The sequence below is a fragment of the Octopus bimaculoides genome, chromosome 16 (assembly GCF_001194135.2).
Source record: "Octopus bimaculoides isolate UCB-OBI-ISO-001 chromosome 16, ASM119413v2, whole genome shotgun sequence".
NCBI classification, from domain to species: Eukaryota; Metazoa; Mollusca; class Cephalopoda; order Octopoda; family Octopodidae; genus Octopus; species Octopus bimaculoides.
In genome coordinates, this window is record NC_068996.1 from 23,192,271 (window position 1) to 23,207,283 (window position 15,013).

Consider the following 15,013-nt stretch of genomic DNA (forward strand, 5'->3'; position numbering starts at 1 on the left):
AATACACTAGGAAAATATTTGAGAGCCCCAAGTTTTGTTATTAAAAATGATAAAATATTTTAAATAAACAGCAATTATAGAGTTTTTTTTTTTTTTTAGTATTGTTAAGGTTTTTTTTTTTCAGTGATCCATAAAAGTATAGTTTGTTCTAAAATGTATATTTTCATAGGGTAGTTTATTGAACAAATGCTCTATTCACTTGCTGCCGTGACTGATCAAAAGAATTTCTACTAATATTGTATTCGTGAATTATGAAACAAGGAACCGAAACATTTATATTGACTCCACAAGCTTCCAGAATTTACTTGATAACCATATTTGCTCTGTACCAAAATTTACAAAGTTTATATAGAGCTATGAACATCTGGTTGTTTAATGATGATGATGATGATGATAATGGATGATAACCGGACAAAATGAGAAGTACAAACAACTAAAAGATAAGCTTTAGGCATTGCGAGCATTAACAAACAGGTTTGAGAAATTTGTTGGAGAAATTGAAATGACATGAGGGTAGAACATGCTCAGAAAACTGCTTTATTGGGGGTAATGAGGATTTTGAGATTGATACTTGGATGTTAAGTTTCAGGGAAAGAGACCCTTGACAACCGGCTGTTGTCCGCTCTTACAAAATTAGCCAGAGCAAGTAAAATCAAGAAGTGAAATGATAATAATAATAATTATTATTATTATTAACGCTAATGAGATTAGCCTCTAACGTAGCCACTCATTTTGCTAAAAATAACCCTTAAATCTCTTTCGATATATCCCCTAGTGACTTTAAAAAAAAGGTAAGAGAAAAAGAAGAAACATATTAGCTAATGAAGTTCTTGATGAACTGTTTTGGTCAAACGCCAGAAAACAATGTAGTATTGAATGGAACTGCATAAGGTTATAACTGGGCAAAGTGGCATATTTATACTTTTAAAATGAATTATATTCGTAATAGAGCTTATCTTTCTCGGGATTTCTTCAGATCCATTAACTAGTGATCATATGATGGAAAATCTTTAAAAATAAAAACTTATAAAATTATACAGTTGACGTTATAAGAATTTTAGCATGTAAATATTAGGTTAAAAAAAAAAACCTTGGACCGAACCCACATCCCCTGTAGACACGACAGGCGTTCAACCATTTGGTAGTCTTCGACTGGATATTTACATGCTATTATTTGTAATTTTATGTGTGCTTCGAAATCCGCTGTTCCAAAAAAGAATTATAAAATTATAAACTATATTTTAAAAATAAATTACTTAAATGAATGCATAAGGTGTTAATGACATTAAAGTTATACTCGAATCAATTTATGTAATATGTCGAAATGAATAAATATGCAATATTTCAGTTTCGAAGTGCTTAGCGGCATTTCGCCCATCATTATTGTCTTAGTTCAAATTTCGCCGAGGTTGACTTTGCCTTTCATCCTTTCGGGGTCGATAAATTAAGTACCAGTGAAACACTGGATCGATGTAATCGACTAGTCTCCTTCCCCCAAATTTCAGGCCTTGTGCCTTTAGTAGAAAGGATTATTATTTTTATTATTATCAATTTTTCGTAGCTGTAGGCAGTAGTTCAATTTTCACAATATCTAAATTGAGTGTTATCAATTACCTCTCCTTAATATGGAATTATAAAATAGAGGTATATTAGTGAAAAAAAAAAAAAATTAAATGGAGGTTCCAGCCATCACATTTCAGTCTTTCATTTTCAAAATTACTGTGCCGCTTTTTCCTGTTCAGACAAGGGATAAGGTGGGAATTTTTGCTGCTTTTTCTAGCAGGTCTAGTAAATGTTATGACAGTACAAGCCGTCAGAGATATAGAGAGATGATGACAGGCACGGTGCTTTTCTTTCATAGTCTAATTTATCGGGATATCAGAGCTGGCATGGGAAATACATAACAATTACTAATAAACATTTTCTAATTAACATTAGTTTACGGAAGTTCACGATCATGTATCTCACTTTGAAGAAGTATTGATAATGATTGTCCAAGACCGGATCACTTCAAATATTTTATACACAACTACCCTACTAAAATAACCCATCAGAATGAATTAAACAGCTACCACAAATTAATTAAATAATTCACTCCCGTCGGTGGATTTGTTTCTTTCATTGTCCTGAAGAAGAGTATATATTTTAGTTTGAAAAGACTTCAAATGACAACCGCAACACACACACACACACACACACATAATATCGGGAGAAAACTAATAGCCACTGAACTTGCTAGAAATAGCAGCAAAATGCTAAAGGTATTGATTTGATAACGGCGGCTTGAGGTACACTCTTCAGAAAAAGAAAGACAGTCTGAGACTGCGTTAATCATAGATCTGCTTAATCAGAGATTAAACAACATCAATTAAAAAATATTACATTTAAAATAAAAATGTAGATTTTCGATTTGGCTAACTTAATTTTCTCTTTTCAATCTCATGATTTTTCTTTTTACATTAATCAAAATCTTTTTTCACTGAAATATTTCTATTTTATGAGACATATATTACTACAGTTTATATATAACACTAGTTTTCTCTTCTTAATCAAACAACAACAACAACAAAAAGAAGAGCACTCAGAAAGCGCAAACCTCCGCCTAGGCAACACCAATGTCCTCGATTTTTTATTGCTCACAAGGGGCTAAATATAGAGGTTACACATTACAAAGACGATACAAAACATATATTCGGGGAAATAAAAGTACAAAAGAAATCGAGCAAGAAAGAAAAAATAAAAAGAAACGAATGAAATTATGAAAATGATAAAAATGAGGCGCAATGCCCACTCGGCCCACGAAGTCGAGTGGTTACATTTAGACATTATTTTGAAGTTCTTTCCTCTTTTTCCCCTCTTTTTTTAAAAAAAACTAAAAAGTTCACATAATACAGTTTTATATTTAAGAGATGAGGAATACAATTATTATTTACATTATTTACATTTGACGGATATGTCCTCATCTTGTTTGTTGTTAACACAACGTTTCGGGTGATATACCCTCCAACCTTCATCAGGTGTCTTGGGAAAATTTAGAACCTGGGTTCCCATTCTTATATTTTGATCTTTTCAGAATATTTTTGTGAATTCGTGTTGATTTTTGTGGTTTTTGTCACTGTTAACAATTATCTTTATAAAAAAAAATTTAATGTCTTATATAGATGTAATTTTTGATGCTGAATCCGAATTTGTTATTCTTATATTCCAGAAAAATTTTGTAAAAATGTTACAGGTGTTCAAAGTTTGATAATTTTCAAAATTTTCAGCCATTCAGAAAACAGCACGTTTGCTGCCTCTTCCCCTTATCTCGATCGATATCTGTCTTGTGGCTAATGAAAATATTACCCCAATTTTTTTGTCACAGAGGTCTAGGCCCAAAGAGAAATAATAATGTCTTCAAGAAAGTACTTAAGCGGATACCAGAAATGCCAACTGAAGGAAAAGCAATCTAAAGAAATTTCTAAATGTCAAAAACTATCAAACTATTTTACAGTGTCAAGTAAAAGTTTGTCATTACCTGCAACTGAAACAAACCGTGCAAGCACCAGTGAAGTTAATGATAGTGCACAAAGCATGAGTGCTCTGTTCAGCAATAATCAATATACTGTTGACACTTTTGGTGCAGATGATGATCATATTGGTCAAAAACTTCAAGGAAAGAGAAAGCAGGAACAGGGGAAAAGGAGGTACTACTAAAGCAGCGCGGACCCGAACGCGCAGTCGCGCTTGCTAGTCTTGAGTGGTCGATCCTAACCCTATCCCTAACCCTAACCCTAACCCTGTCCCTAACCCTATCCCTAACCCTAACCCGTGTGTGCAAATGAATACGTGTTTAGGGTTAGGGTTAGGAATAGGGTTAGGGTTAGGATCGACCACTCACAACTAGCTAGCGCGGACGCGCGACTGCGCGTTCGGGTCCGCGCTGCTTTAGTAGTACAGGAAAAGGAAGCAAATTCAGTGATTTCGAAGAATATGGTGACCTGGCAAACTGGCCCATAACAATTGATAATGGTTTCATACAAAACTGTTTAATGCAAGACATCAGTTTTTTTTCAAAATAAAAAACCAGATAATGTATATACTGAATCCAACAAGATTTACAAAGAGCAAAATTGAAAATTCTCAAACAAGTACTTTGAAAAATGGTCAAACTGTGATGAGATCTACTACATCCCTCTTCTCGAATTTTCTGGCCTTGTACTTCAATTAGAAACAATTATTTATAGTATTAATATTACCATATTTTTCTGACAAGACACATCAAGCTAAGTGATGTCGTAGTCATGGCCAATGTTGGTGAAACATAAAAGGCATTCGTGCAAGTGACACGTAAAAGGCACCCAATACACTCTATGGAGTTAGGAAAGGCATCCAGCCGTAGAAACAAAGTAAAAACACACTGGAGCCTGGTGCAGCTTTCCAGTTCCAGTCGAACCGTCTAACCCGTACCAGCATGGAAAAGGAGCGTTAAATGATGATGATGAGCCTTTGGATTCACTTGAACTACTTCCTGACAATAACATCTGTTAATTCCTCTCCGGGGAGTCATATAAGTGTGTTAGGTCGCGCAGAGAGAGAAAAATTATTTTAAAGATTTTTAATACTAGTATATAGAGAAGAAATAGCTAACAAGAGGTGTCAACAACTGTCTCGAGCATCTAGAGAGTACTTAAGCAAGCTGAGATAACTCTTATTCGAAGTATTAGATTTCCTACAGAATTATGTCAAGTGATTAAGGTCACGTCTTAGTTTTTGAAGTTACGAAGAATTAATGTAGATAACAGCTATGAAAGGCCTCGTCAAACATTGTTTTTATTCACATTCAGCTCTATTCCTTTAATCTCCTTAGCTGCCCGTATCCCTGCTTTGTGTGTGTGTGTGTGTGAGAGAGAGAGAGAGAGAGAGAGAGAGAGAGAGAGAGAATTTATGCACTCGCAGACTACATCACTAGTTTAGCATTTCAGAGAGAATGAGTGTGTCAATTTAGCTGAGAAATCGATGAGCAAGATATACGTACGAGGGAACCTCACATACCTCAAATCAAACACTACTGTCTTAAAAGAAGTTAAAACGAACATGGATAATGTAATCCTGGATGCACATTACCCATGAAAAAGAAAGGTGACATGGACATGTCTGGAACTCCTTCGATCATAAACAATTACCGGGAAAAAAACTTGTTGCTTAGTTTAAATTTTAAACATCATTCTATGAATGATGTCTAGTCACAACTTGGCTTCCAGTGTCTTAAGTTTATTGACGCCTCAGAGTCAGAAATGTGGGACTGGCACGACTCTTGTTCTGCGAGACTGAAACAGCACACATCTAATTCTGTAGCACTTTATTATTATTATTTCTTTCTATTTTGAAACTTTGTCAAAGGAATTTATAAATCTACACACACACACAAATGTATATGTGTGTGTGTGTGTGTGTGTGTATATATATATATATATATATATATATATATATATATATATATAACCATTATTATTTCTAAATCTCACAGAGATATTCAGTAACAGTTCTTTAAAGTAAAGACTATTTGCCAACATATTGTGGCTGTCCTGGAAGGTACGATTGTTACTGTTGTTTAGCCCCAGGAAACATCGTTTCCAGCTGGCTAGACGACACAGTATCTGTGTCCTTATATTTTCGAATAGGGAGTCCAGCACCCCCATCCAGTACAAAGCAACATGTGAACCGGTTGCTAGGTGGCGCTGCTGAATTCCCGTTTGAAAATATATAGTTTTCAGAATGACACACAATTACTGATCTAATAATAGAAATATTATTATTTCTAAATCTCTCAAAGAGGGATATTCAGTAACAATTCTTTAGAGTAAAGACTATTTGCCAACATAATGTGGCTGTCCTGGAAGGTACGATTGTTATCGTTGTTTAGTCCCAGGAAAAATCGTTTCCAGCTGGCTATATATATATATATATATATATATATCGCGCACACCATCACTTGTAGTTACGATCGCCGATTCACAAGTACTCGTAGACGGAATTGCAGATTTCTTTTTTAAAAACAAGTCTTGAGTTGTTTGCTTAGAAGAAGCATTTTTTCGCTTTCCATAAATTTCTCGATAACACGCAGAAGCATTTGTTATGGTAGCAGAAACTTTTGCAGTTCGTTCAAAATTTAAATATTGTGCTTGAAAATTTTCAGCTCACCATACATGAGCGAGCTGAAAATGAAACTCGTAAACCTGGGGTCTCGTAAAGCGGGTCCTCGTAAAGTGAGATGTTACTCTGTGTGTGTGTGTGTGTGTGTGTGTGAGTGTGTACACATGTACGCACACACCCACACATATATATCTTAAGATTACTTCCCTTCCTCAAGTGGAACTAGTTTTAATTGTCATTTGGTAATCATGATGCGTTATTTAGAGAAAGAGAAAATCTTAATAAATCAAGAATTCATATCTTAAGGTGTTTGGCATTCTTGAATTTGTGCAGATTGTTTAAATACATGCTAGTAGCCACTCACGGTTATTTCTCTTAGCTAATTTTTGTTTAAATAATACAAATTACCCAGGTTATAAATATGTTCTCTAGGCAATTATTGTGCAGAACCACGACTACCTTCTTATCTCCAGGCAATTAGCATGTTCTTTTCCTTAATGGCAGCTTAACTTTGGAGGATTTTTGAATCTTGATATCCTAGTCCCTCCTCAAGTGGGGCTGGTCATAATTGCCGTTTGGTAATTATGATGCATCATCGAAAGGCATAGATAATTGTCTTAAATCAAGAACTTACGTTGCAAGGTATTTGATATCCCAGCATTCGTTTCTCTTTCTATATATACATATAAACGTGCGCGTGCGTGTGTGTTATGGGTGCCACGGATCTGCTACCACAGTGGCAACGAAGTATATATGCAACTAACTACACAATCTTCCAGTGTTATTCCTGAATTATTTCGAACGGTGTTTAACGTTATTTTAATCATTCATCCTAAAATTCCATAGATCTAGCAGGCACGTGAATAACCATGATTCTCTGATGAGGTCTAATGACATTGAAATATGTCCACAGTTGTCACCCCTGTTGTCTATAATATACTATATTATTCTGTCTCACAGCACTACATATTTCCTATATTTAATTAAGTAGGATGTCTGGTGCAGCAATTCATTTCTGGAAATGTTTGCTAGTTTTTGTTTATATTTTTTGGGTTATCTCCCTTAACTAGGTTAACTTCAATGGACCGATGCCCAACGGTGCTGCTTCATCTCGATTCAAGTAGACTTCATTAAAATTATCATGTTCACCGGTTAAGAAGCTCTCTTTGTAACCATTTGGTCTCAGGTTCAGTCCCCACTGTGTTGCACCTTGGGCAAGTGTCTTCAACTATACCCCAGGCCGACCAACATCTTGTGGTTAGTGAATTAGGTTGGCAGAAACTGTGTGGAAGGACAAGGCATATATAGATGTCTTTGTGTTTGTTTCCTCAGCTTCATCGCTTGACAACCAGTGTTGGTTCGTTTACTTCCCTGTAATTTAGCGGTTCGTCGAAAAGGTATGAATAGAACAAGTGGGTACTACTAAAGAAGCACGGTCCCGAACGCGCAGTCGCGCGTCCGCGCTAGCTAGTCTTGACTGGTCGATCCTAACCCTAACCCGCGTGTGCAAATGAATGTGTTTAGGGTTATGGTTAGGATCGACCACTCACGACTAGCTAGTGCGGACGCGCAACTGCGCGTTCGGGACCGTGCTGCTTTAGTAGTACCGAACAAGTGTTACACTTTAAAATTAATGGGGCGATTTATTAGACTACACCCTTCAAAGTAGTGCCCCAGCATGGCCGCAATCCTATGACTGAAAGAAAAAGACGAAAGCATGTCAACATTTATTCCACTTACACACTGCTATCGTTACTTCTATCACCGCCATCATTCACCATGGTTGTTGTCGTGTCCGATCAGTCCTGATCCAGCAAACCTGGATTTAAAGCTATTCCACTTGTAACCATTTCATTTTTTTCTTCTTTTCATTTCTTCTTCGGTATAGTAACGTCTACACTACATTATGCAGTGTCCTTTTTTTTTTTTTTTTTCCTTTTAAAGAGATGTGATCTGATGGAAATTTGGCTGCTACTTTTTTAACAGATCCAAGGACTGACTGCATACAGACAGACATCCTCTGTGTGTGCGCGCGCGCGTGTAAAAATCGAGAAATTCTATGGGATGTTAATGTCATCTCAAATGATGACATAATTGAAAGTAAACGTTTTAAAAAGAAACGGTCTATCTTCATCGATTGTATAAGAGATAGTCATCTTTTAGGATCTTTTATCGTCTAAATCATCTTTATACAACATCAAAAAGCTTGCTTACTCATCATCGCCAATTGTATTGTCATATATAGAATGCATATATGCGTGCATATTATAGCATGTGTAATAAACAGACACATACACGTACAATAATGCACAAACATATATATATATATATATATGTATGTATGTATATATATATATATATCGTAGTATAAAATAATAATAATGGAGTGGAGGTGAAATATATATACTATATATTTCATACTTGCGCTTATGTTATAATGAGATATATGAGGCCTTACATCATTTGTCTCCTTATGTTAAAAAATCATAACCTATCTACTGGTTCAGTTCCTTAGAGATCGATAAAAATAAGTACCTGGCTGAAATAATTACTACAATCGATATAATTGATTGAAGTATGCCCTGGTATGACCGAAGTGGAACGATTGAGAATGACTTAGTAGAAGACTATATATATATATATATATATATAATATTGTATTATTATGAGAAATTATGTAGTACTGTCTAAGAGACAGAAAATAAGAGGCGTTGAATATAAAGCATAATGATTGATTGATTGCTCATTAGATATGTACTAAGCTAACTATGTATGTCTGTGGCGAAGCTAAGAACATATATAATGAGTTATAAAATACGTATAGACAGAAAGTGGAAAGCATTGGCTATGTAGATCTTTCTTTTATTTGCTTATAGTCAAACAAGTCGACCCCCCCCCAGCACTTGCATTTTAAGCTTGGTACTTATTCTATCGAACTGTTCTGCCGAACCACTAAGTTAAGGGGATGTAAACAAACCAACACCGGTTGTCAAGCTGTGGTGAGGACAAACACTTAAGGCCTATATATATTATACAATCGCGCGCACACAGGTACCGTTTGAAAGTTGTGGGGTCTTTTTCTACTTTAATTTGTTTGGGGATAACACTGAAAAGTGCAGGACCATTTGCAGTGAAGAAATTGTGTTGCAATGTGATGTGATCTCGACCTTTGTAGGGGACGCATTGCACGGGGGATTGCATTCGATGAATTGTAAACATAATCCCGATATCATTTGGATAATATTGGTGGAATATTTTCCAATTGTTGGAACTAATGTATCGCTCACAGCGGCGTTGCAGAGGATAGAACTTCAGCTGTTTAAGTCGAGTCCAGTAATCAAGTCTCATCATGCCATTTATTTTGTTTTGTTTTTTTTTTTGTGATTTTATAATAGGAGGCAAAGTTCACGATATCGGATGAATATCGCCTTCTCCCATTAAAATTGTTCTTTGTGTTGTTTCAGGCTCCAGCAAGCGAGGAAATAAGTCTCAAGAGGAAATGCAAATTCACAACCAGTTTTATTTACATAGTTACACAGAATAAATTATGTGTGTCGCTCTCAGTATACCATCTCAAGCTGTGTACGTTTCGTTGTATATCCGTTAACGCGAGCCCATTACCTCTGGAGATACGACTTACAGACAGGACTAGCCTGGAGACCCAACCAGTGAATATGTGTGTTCAGCAAGCGCTTGCGGTGAAGGAGATACTGTCTCACGTGACTTTATTAGAAGGTTGCGATTGATTGGGTTGCATATTGGCGCGCAATAGGACAAGAGACAAGTTGCGCCAATACCAACCAATCAGATTAGTGAACACAACAGGGTCCAAAAGGGCGGCCGAAAGCTAGCTGTTATCCACTACGTCCGTATTTATGTATATATAACAGAGAGAGAGAGAGAGGATGACACGCTGTAGATCTGTGTTGCGCTTCGATCTTCATTATGTCTTGTTTTTTGTTGTTGTTGTTTTGTTTTTGTTTGTAGGGGGGGGGCACAATGGGCAACAGTATTGGAGGTAGGGCCTAGCGAATAAGGAGAAGAGAGGGATGATGGTTTCATGATCCTAGATTGGAAAGTTCTGAGGATCCATGAGCACATTCTGCGGGCAACATCGACTTTTTTGTTGATGTGCACACTCCAACTAAGGTTGCTGTCGACAGTCACACCTAGGTCTCTGATTTTATCCGACGGTTCAAGGTCTCCCGACGGTAGCGTGTGTAATTGTTTGAGTGTGCCCTCTTCCAAAGTGGATGAGCTCAAATTTTTCTTCGTTCAACTGCATGTTATTTGTGTGTGTGTGTGTGTGTGTTCCACTGGGTTACTGCGCATAGGTCCGATTGAAGCAGAAGCATTGTTTGATCATATGCTTCCTTAATGACTTTCTGGAGCTTAGAGTTATCAGCAAATATTTTTATGGTGCTTTGCTCAATGGAATCTGTAATGTCATTGATATAGACAATAAAAAGAAGTGGACCCAGCACGGTACCCTGCGGGACTCCGCTGATGACTTTTGCTGGTCTTGAGTAGATGCCATCAACCACAACATGCTGGGTCCTGTTTGTTAGGAAATACCCAATCCATTGCAGTAGCTTTCGACCGATTCTAGTGTTGGATAGTTTCTTTAACAGTATATGGTGGCCGACTCTATCAAAGGCCTTGCTGAAATCAAGGTATATGACATCAGAATTGGAGCCCTCACTTAGTGCATTTAAGATGTCATAAAAGTGGTGGGGGAGTTGTGTTAGACAGTCCCTCCCACCACAAAAGCCATGCTGGTTGTAATTTAGATTATTTTGTTCTAGGAAGGCTGTTATTCTTGATCTCAACACGCTCAAATACTTTGACGATATGAGTTGAGTGAGATTGGATGATAGTTTACAGGGAGCGATTTATTCCCCCTTTTAAAGATAGGAACGACTGACAAGGAGAGGTTTTGATGGATAATATTATATATATATATATATTGTATACAACTGGGGAAGTTATTCACAGGCACCATCCACGAGAAAAAACAATAGTTGAGTTAGTGATAATATATCTAATGTAAATAAATATGCAAAAAGAAAGAAAAAAAAAGCAAAATGCTCACTGTTCTAATTATCTCAACGCTAACTCAATCTTTGTAGAGGATGCAACTGCAAAGGAAATACTCGTTGACGCCTTCTACTTAAAAAACAACTAGTCAAGTCACCGCTCCCATTGTTTTGATGCGCCATTTTCTATCATTAACAAAACGGTCGGCATTTTTGACAGCACGGATTTGCTAGTTATGAACCAAGAAATTTAATTCACAAGTTAAAATTATACTGAAGGTGGGGGGTGGGATCCGTTTATTTTCAGAATTCGTCGAGGCGATTCCTCAAAACTTGTAAGAGTCTGTGTATGTGTGTGCGTTTGTCTTACGTCATATTTTTAGTAAAAATCTTAGGTCTCTTCCAACAATAAAATCACTTCTAATCAGTTAATCACACACAAGTTTGCGATCAAATAAATTATAATATAAATTGCCGCACCTATTATTGTTCAAAGGAGAAAAGGTTTAGCTTTATTGGTACTCTGTGAACTTACAACTGGTGCCAATAGACCTGGTCTAGCAGTCACACATAAATGTAAACAAATTTTATGTAAAACACTCCTGCACACATATACACACGCGCGCGCGCACATAGAAAGTAATAATAAAGTAAATTTATTGTTGCAGTTTATTTAGATCCTTCGTAGGTCAATTTACAAGAGACAAACATTCGGGTGGTACAAATGAGAATGGCCTACTTCACGACAGGCACTAGTATGTCTGAATGGGCAGTGTTGTTTGTATGCAGTGAGTATAATACATTTTATACATAGATATAGTATCGAACTTCTTATCCGGCTTCCAGAATTTCCAGAAAAAAAAAAACGCAATAACGAGAAATATACTGAAGTTAGTTAATATACATCCGGTGTGTCAAAAAAAAAAATTGTTTTACTCTCTTGAGTAGGTAAAGATTAAACGTACACTGCTTTAGAATTGCATTAATTTGTATCTATTAAGTAAAGTATGTTTTTATTTTTACTTTCCTTCGTTCAATTTTCATCCCATAAATATACTGTATACATGATACATTAAGGTTTATTTAAGAAATTTTCAGTATTTCAATAAATATCAAACAGACCCTGCTTTTGGAAGTATATTAAATTCTATCTGTTAAATGCAATTTAGTTCTTGACTTTTCATATTTTATTCTATATCTTAAATATATGTATTTAGACTGTCTCCAGAAATCCGGGACACTTCCGGTACCATGCTTGCCGGATAAGTAGTCCGGTATATATACACATATATATTACATACATATGACTGAACTCTTTCTGTTAACCGGCACAAGCTCATCCGTAGGGCCAGTTGAAAAAATATATTTTTCATGGCATTTTAGAAATTTCGGTAAACTTCAAATGATGCGTTCTTAATGGAAAAATCTGACGGAGATAAAACTATAAATAATAGCATGTTGATAAACATTATGTTTAATAACCCTTTCTACCCGTAGGACTGAACCCACATTCTATATAAACATGACAAACGTTCTACCATTGGATAGGCAGCTTTCGAGTTTTTTCTTATCTGAAGGTCTTTTTTAACCCAATATTTATTTACATGCTATTATTTATAACTTTATCTACTTCAAGTCCTTCCATTAAAAACGAATGCTTCTTTCACTCTATTTGCATCCCACTTGTATTGAATAGTCCTTTGAACGATGTGTGAGCGCGTGTACACGTACATATGTATATATTAAACATGAGTATCTGTCTGTCTTTCCACCTGGCTATTTTTAATTATTTATCTATTTATTAACTTTTACAATGAAAAAGTTGACAGTGACATCAGAATGATTGCGGCTCGCAATTCGACTTCGAAGTAACTGTCATCCTTCTTGTAAAAAGTTAACTATATACTCTATCAGATAAAAGAAAAAAGGATCCTTCAATCTAAAGTTTGATTTCATATATAACTCGACATAAAAACATCAATCACTCAATCATTCTACGCAAAGACACGTCAATAATTTTATTTTAATTTTGCAGATGTTGGGAACTACTGGATAGATAAAAATCTGTTTTTAAAAAATCATGTTCTGTTTTTAAAAAGAATCATCGTTACTAGCAATTTAAAAAATATTTATTTGCTGTTTAATCCCCAGGTATAACCACGACCGAACAGACCTTTCATCAAAGGCATTCCAACCGTGTCCATCCTGTCTTTTTTTATACCTTGGCATTGTGTATTTTGTCACTCCCAGTTTTAAAGATAGCTTAATTTTGCTGCTATTACTAACAGGTCTAACAACTCTCTTAAAGGTAGCGAGCTTAGTTTCAAACAACAAAGCTTGTTGCTGGTCACATACTTATCAAACCACCTATCCATTCAGTTATTTCACTGATGGTGGCAGCAACATCAACTACATTTACTGTTGTCACAGCAACTGCTGTTGTAGTTATACACAGTATATACTATACCGGGATATATTGTTATATAGTTCTTTTATCCTTTACTTGTCAGTCACTGGACTGTAATCATGCTGAGGCATAGCCCTTCAAAGCTTTTAGTCGAACAAATCGACCCCAGTACGTTTAAAAAAAAAATCGACACCCGGTTGTCAGTCGTAGTTGGGTAGAGAAACACAAGCGCGAACAATACACACGTCAAGCTTCTTTCAGTTTCTGCCCATCAAATCCACTCACGAGACTTTCGTCAGCCCGGAGACTAGGATAATGGAAGACACTTTCCCAAGGTGTCGTGCAATGAGACTGAATTTGAGACAATGTAGTTGGGAAGCAAATTTCTTCCACAGAGCCATGCCTGTGCTTGTATTTATCAAGTGTATATACACACACACAATTGGCGTAGCTGTGTGTTAAGAAGTTTGCTTCCCAACCAGATGGTTCCGAGTTCAGTCCCACTGTGTGGCACCTTAGGCAAGTGTATTCTACTATAGCTTCGGGCTGACTAAAGCCTTGTAAGTGGATTTGGTATATATATATAAATATATACATACACATATATATATTTGTGTGTGTCTGTGTTCGTCTCCCACCATTGCCTGACAACCGATGATGGTGTGTTTACATCTTCATGACTTAGTTCGGCAAAACAGATTGATAGAATAAGTACTAGACTTATAAGGAATAAGTCCAGGTGTTGATTTGTTCAACTAAAGGCAGTGCTGCAGCATGGCTGCAGTCAAATGACTAAACAGATAAATGAATACACACACACACACACACACACTATATTATATAATATAAAGACATACATGCATATATATTGTAAAGACCTCTTGACCCTTTGTGTATAATACAAGAAGTTTAATACAAAACACCAGAATCAAAATTAGGTAAAAGTATTATATTTCTGTAAAAAAATGTATCCACAAATAGGTATAGAGGGTAGTGGTTTTTACATTTGACATTACATTGTAATGGAGAGAGTAAGTGCAGAAATGTATTTGAACATAGCCACATGTCCTGTAAAACCTTTTTATAACAATCGTTTTAAATGAATTAATGAATGGATGGAGCCCTGGTGGTAAATAAATGAAACAATAATTATCTTAATTATTTTATCTAATCTCTGTTAGGTTCCATTTTATGTTCATGATGTTGGTTGTATGCTACTCTCATTAATAATTATTAATGAGAGAAGCAATAATAGTCGCAATCCTCTTCAGCTGTTAAAGGCTGATTAAATTTTTTAAGTCTTGCAGTACTATGCTATCAAAATGCAATAAAAGTAGCAGAACATAGAATAGGAATACAAGACATTTATTTCAGTAAATAAATAAAAGTGAGAGGAAACAGAACATCTCTCTCTCTTTCTCTCTCCCCCTCCCTC

General features: G+C 35.9%; 1 protein-coding gene across 3 annotated transcripts in view; it reads left to right on the top strand.

The window, feature by feature from the left end:
• The window catches only part of LOC106871161 (lysine-specific demethylase 2A), a 325,205-nt gene that overhangs the window by 229,580 nt on the left and 80,612 nt on the right, over positions 1-15,013 (top strand). The window contains exon 1 of one of the 3 annotated variants that reach the window (XM_014917486.2): positions 11,829-11,959. The exons of the other annotated variants lie outside the window; for them this stretch is intronic. The gene's annotated coding sequence lies outside the window, so the exon portion shown is untranslated. Of the gene's footprint in view, positions 1-11,828; positions 11,960-15,013 lie in introns of those variants that run through there. 3 annotated transcript variants of the gene reach the window in all.